The sequence below is a fragment of the Telopea speciosissima genome, chromosome 5, assembly GCF_018873765.1.
Source record: "Telopea speciosissima isolate NSW1024214 ecotype Mountain lineage chromosome 5, Tspe_v1, whole genome shotgun sequence".
NCBI classification, from domain to species: domain Eukaryota; kingdom Viridiplantae; phylum Streptophyta; class Magnoliopsida; order Proteales; family Proteaceae; genus Telopea; species Telopea speciosissima.
Window position 1 is genome coordinate 18,640,742 of NC_057920.1, and position 6,497 is coordinate 18,647,238.

Here is a 6,497-nt window from a genome sequence, read left to right on the forward strand (position 1 = left end):
GCTCCCAAAAAATTAGCAGCAGCATAGATCCCTTCCACAGAGATCGACAATGTCAAGGTTTTGGAAGAGAATAATTAATTATTATTTTCTTCCCGTGACGTGTGGTTACCGCTGCCATATATGCTGGTGAGCTGTTCTCACTGGTAGTCAAACCCAGCTGCAAAATCATTGACCATAGTACGGGCTTGCCTGTGGAGGAAAGGTTCCTCAACCGCCAGTGGGAAAAGTTCGTTGACGGCGACTTTGTTGACCATCCTCCAAGTACCAATCCAGGAAGCGAGGAGTTTAGGAGAGTGTACCCCGGAGCGTCGCCTCACTTGGACACCTCGTTCAGTGATGAGCTTGACACTGCCGTGGCGAGACTGTTCGAGTCATGGGTGAAAAACCATGACAAGGGAGATGTAAGTTCGAACCTTTAATTTAATTACTTACCCCTCCCTTTGGTGTCCTCGAAGTGTGGGTCAGGGTTTGAACTACCCGAGCTATTATGGTTGAATAGGAAATATTTCAATTGTGGGACCCACTTATTTAAGGAAGCGTGTGATGGGCTTATAATCCCATGGTGGATGGACCCATCCCCAAGTGGGTTCTTTTCTGTTTGAAACCTGTGGGCAGACCCATTTAGCTTGAGAGGCCCATTAGGCTTAAGTGACCATTTAACTTAAGAACCCATTTAGCTCTCATGAACCATTTAGCCCATTAGGCCCATTTGGATTAATGAGCTAAGAATGGGTTACTATTCTAGTGTTACCCAACCAAACAGGTCCTAAGGTCACTTTTGCCTATTAAGAACTGAAGGCATTTATTTCTCTTTACTTTTCTCACCAAACCTAAACCGTAGAGGAAGAAGAGAAAGGAGAAGAGGTGTGGAGGAGCTTGTTAGGGAGGCTTAAGGATCTTGCTTTTTGGAGCCTCAACATGGGTGCTACTTCCTTGAGGTAGGTAAGCCTTTAAGGCCCTCCCTTCCTTCTTTATTTGGTTTTTGGGGTTGGGAGATGCTGGAGAATCAGTCTAGGATTTGTCTTGAGACCCAAGAATCGATGGGAACTCATGGCCTTGATTTTGTGGAGCTATTTGACTTCATTGGCTAACCTCAAAGCTTCCAATCCCATCCCCATCAATAGACATAGGGTTTCTACCTTATTATGCCCTAAATGAGGTTCTCCTTTCTTTCCTTTATAATCAATAGGTTGCATAGGCCTAATGGGGTCTTAGGACCCTAATGTGCCAAGGAGAAAGCCTTCTTGGTATTTCCTTTCCTCCAATCTACTTGGAAATGAAAGCTTTGATGAAGAATCCTTTGATTTTGGAGTTTGGAAGCATGTAGTTTTAAGACCTACGAGAAACCACCCCTACAACCACCCTGAGACCATCTCTTAAGAAGCTCTATGTTGAAGTCGGTTTTACCTGCTGTTTCATATCTAAGGTAAAATCACACGTAAAACCGCACCTAGAAGAACCCTTCCTGAGCCCCTGTTAAAGTCGGTTTTACATTTGGTTTCATGCTCTCTGAGAAACCACCCATAAAATCGCCCGTCCCCAGAACTACTGACATTTGACTTTAACCCATTGTTTTGACCATAACTTTGTCTACACATATTATATTGATATGATTCAACTTGTATTATAAACTAGACTCAAAGGGCTACAATTATTATGAAGAAACCTTGGGCCCAATATGAGTGTGTGATCCTTGAAAGTGAATTCAAACCTGATTGGTGTGTTTAGACAGCAACTTTAGAATTTAAGTTTTATGTCAGTGACCTTGCTTACTTTGTGGCAATTAGAGTAGAACTTATTAGGGTTTAATGGGGGTTTAATTAAAACCTAAGGTACCCCTAATCATACTAATTAATTGATTTATTATGGTACCAAGATCTACCTTTGATGCCCTTAAACCCCCTTTCCCTCATTGATTTTGGGTTGGGAAACTTTGGAAATTAAGGTTGGACCTTGAGGTTCCACTTGGAACCTAAAGGGTGACCTTGGTTCAATGTTGGACCTCATTAGTAAGGCCTTGCCCCTAAGTACAACCCTAAAACCCCTCCTTGCAACCTTATTGCTTAGTTTGGGTTTCATTACTTAAAACCCTAGAATGTGACCTTTGGGAGTTCAATCCCTTAAGTTCTCTACACCCAATGAATTTAATGATGTAACCAAGCCCTAGTGGACCCTGGAATACCCTTCCCTTGTCCTTGGGACTTAAAGATCCAAGTGGGATAAATTGGGTTAAAAAACACTCTCAAAATCTTATCATGCCTTGATCGAATGCAAGGGCGGATACAAGGCCCTGCCTACAACCGAGCTTGCATCCGATGCTGCCCTAAAGGCCTGTGGGCTGTGTAGTTTGTGGGGTTTCCCCTAAGGGACTTTCCCCCATCCTTTCTAACACTCTTCTACACTATCCTAGGCTTCATTAATTGTGTGAGGAGAAACACTTAGCGGTCATCGAACAACGAGTCAAATCAACGAGACACGAACTATATTGTGAGTGGGGATTGGATCTTATTTTATTTTGAGTGTTTTTATGTTTAAATGTTGTACTTGATGCATTCATGTTATGTGATGCATTTCATGCATAAACACATGTTTGCACTGTTTATCTATGAATGTGTTCATGTGTGTGATAATTGATGACTATGTGTTACAAATGTGGTTGGAATTATATGAGATGATATTGTGGTTTGTTTAATGTCTTTCTTCATATATTATATTTGGCCTGTCATGTGCCGTGTCGTGCTGGTACCCGGGTACTAGATGGTATGGGATGTCGATGTACCCGGAATACCTCTCGATACGATTGTTTTATATAGTATGTTGCATATTTGATTGATATTTGTATTAAAGGGATACGGAAGGTAGATGTGTGAGTTCCTACGCCGTATCGCCTTATTGATAATCCAGCCCGGGGATCAAGGGTAAGTTCTGGTACCATGGCTTAGGATTATCGAAGGCTTGTTGGGAGATCGATGGTGTGTTTAGGGACCGACAGACTTCCACTGACGTAGTTAGGGGTATATCGTTGGAGATCGAGGGTGTGTTCCAGTACCAGGGATACAATTCCATTACTCTACACAGCATAGCATTCATGTATACATTACATCTCATCATAATCATCATCATTATTCATATTACATATCATATTATTGTGTTTGTTGCATGACTATAAATCGGATCTGATGTGTAAATCATCATTGGTGGTATGGGACGTCAAGGATGTTTGCTCATCAGGTTCGGCTTGTAGTCCTATATTTGTTGTGTGTGTGTGGATTCAATTTCCTGCTCATTGGGTTAGTGGAAGCTCACCCCTCGGGGAACCCTTCTTTTTAGATTGTGATGTAGGTTGCACGGTACCGGTGGATGATGAAGGACTCGGTAAGAGATGTTGATACGAAAGTTGGTCTACGACCATTGATGCTTATCTTTACTCCTTGTTGCTTTCAATATTATATTTTTGGATGTATGTTTCATTCATTTCTCTATATTTATCAAACAATTTCAATTGTATTAACTTTTAAATTCAAGGATAATCCACCTTATGTATTTATTACCATTGTAGTTATTCTCTAAATGAGGATCAACAGTATTTATTATAAGTCTTCCACTATTCTGATAATTGATCTGATTCTCATTTATATGACTGTGAGGTAAGCCACTGCATCCATGATCCTGGAAGCGGTTTAGGATGTTGGTAAGCATCCTAGTCATACCCTTTTTATAGTATTTTATCCCTTTGCTGGGATGGGGGTGTGACAACGTGGTATCAAAGCATTGATGCTCTGGCTTAACTCACAGTCCACTTGAACCTTAGATGCACTGGGTTGTAATAAAAGTTGTAACAACAAAAATGAATAATAGTAAAGGCATTTGAAACAATGTGCATAAAACTAAACTTTGCTTGCATTAATGATCGTAATTACATTATAGCAATTAACATAGGTTATACTATATTGAGTGCAAACTTTCAATAAGGACAGTAAGAACATTATAACTAAAACCCGGTAGAAACAAAGAATTACATAAGAAAAAGAGCATAAGACATTAGTGTAAACTGGAGACTGAGTGACACCACCACTCCGTTGCATAGGTATTTCTTCTATGCATATTATAACCTATGATATTTATTATACTTATTTGTTGCCTTTTATTTGGTACAAGTCCTTTGACAGGATTTTGCTATGGCTCACACCCGTTCAAGTAGGAGTCCGTCTCCTTCGAGCGAGCAAGATGCTGATCCTTCAATCACAGCTCAACCTACTGACCCTACTACCCCAGCCAATCCAGACGTGGCAACAGTATTGGGAGATTCGCTACAAAATATATGACAAGAGAATGGGGCATTAATGCAGACCTGGGGCACTCAATTATTGACTGTTATGCAAGAGAGAGAAAGACAACCAGTACCTCAAGCACCCGAGTGGGTTGATGCCTCCAAGTTGACTGAAAGGTTCTAGAAACTTAACCGCTCCACTTTTTCAAAAGCGACCATTGATCTCCTCTATCTGGCACAATGGATAAGGGATATGGAGAGGATCTTCGAGGTGCTTCGATGTGCGGACGAAGATAAAATCAGGTGTGCTGCCTTCCAATTTAGAGGCGAGGCTAATTCTTGGTGGTAATCCACTAAATATAACTTCAAGCAACTACATCCCAACCCTACATGGGATCAATTAACAAAGACTTTCCTGGAAAACTACTTTCCTCAGAGCTTTAGCGATCAGAAGGAGGCTGAGTTCATGAGTCTGGCCCAGGGGCCCAAGTCAGTCCTTGAGTACCAGTAGATTTTTGAAGAGCTCTTCTATTTTTCTCCCGTGCATATGAAGCCTGATGCCGTCATGGCCAGGAAATTTGAGAAGGGGTTGAGACCCAGTATTATCACATCTGTGGTATTGCACAATCTTTCCTCTTATGTAGAAGTGGTCCAGGCCGCCAAAGTGATTGAGGACAAACAGCGAGAGAACTACCGTGCTCTTAAGATGGCACGTTAGAGGCTAGTGGCATTCACAGATTCTAGGGGACCAAGCGAGGCACAGGAGAGGCAATATGTCGGCTCAACTTCAATACAGAGCAGCACAATAGAAGTGGACCAGACATTTCAGTCACCCCCACCCATGGTGACACCGTCGTCGTATGGACTGATCATTCGTTGCTACACTTGCCACGAGTTGGGGCACATGTCCAGGAGTTGTCCGCAAGGCGAGTCTGTGAATACATCTTACGTGCGATCTCGATCAACCATTCGCTGCCACAAATGTAATCAGCTGGGTCATAAGTCCAGGAGTTGCCCACAAGGATAAACTCAGTCATGATAGCAGGTATATCACTTGACTCACTAAGCCTGTTCATGCTTGAATTGTACTCCCTTAGCTACCTAGCATGAGGTTTAATCTATCTATGTGTAAGTTGGCTTATCTGCTTGTATGTTATTTTTACTGTGCATATTTTGCTGATGTTGCGAGTATGTAGTGTAGTCAGTATTTTGCTTTGGCGAGTGTTTTGTTTAGTGTGTTAGCATAGTTAGTTCTGTCGAGGTTGAAATTGGAAATGAGAACGAAAGGATTTGATAAAACTTTACTCAATAATAGGTATGAGTGAAGTAATGGGTCACCAAATGTCCCCTCCGTTATTGGGAGCGAACAACAGGGATCTATCAATATTCCAATTCATTCTAAAGTTGAGTTAGGTATTGGAGAACCAGAAGTGAAAGTTTTCATAGGAAATCCTTGTAAGCAAGAGTAATATAGACTCATGCCTTACGACCCAAAATCACAGATTATAGATACTGGGTGTGAGACACTAAGATAGTTAGAATTGTTGACTCCTAAGGTTTATGTTGAAGTTCGAATCTCCTAAAATCCTTAGATACATTGAACTTTAGTTCAATCGATCTTGGAATGGTTGCAAACTTCTTGAGTACGGATAGATTTTATTAAAGAGTGAACTTTGGACTATTGACAGAAGGTACCACTAGGTCACCTACATCTTTAGTGGTACAACCGTCATTGATGGATGAAGATCCTTAGACCCTATGAATTTAAGGACCCAAACCTTATGGGTAGGAAACCTAAACCTATGCAGGTAGAGACCCTTAATGGAGCGCATAGAATCTAAACTTGTAGATAGATATTAAGAAGGAAAGTAATAGGCTAGTTGGCTGGTTTATTTGAGTGAGCCATAAAGGTCTCGTGTATTTGGAAGTCATTCATAACACCTCAAACTAGTGACGACTCTATTTGAACTTTACTTGGTTCATCTAAACCTTGTTTAAACTCATAGATGGAGACTTACACGGTGATTTGACCTTCCAAAAAGGACTTAGCAAACCGTACCTGAGAACTTCTTCTTCTTGTGGATTGACCTAGATGACAGATATGTCTATAGGGATATGAATATAATTATTGAATTTATGCCTATGTATTGGTGTGGGAAAATATATATATATATATATCCCTCAGAACCTTAGACTTGTGTGACTAGAGTGATTCTCTGGTACTACA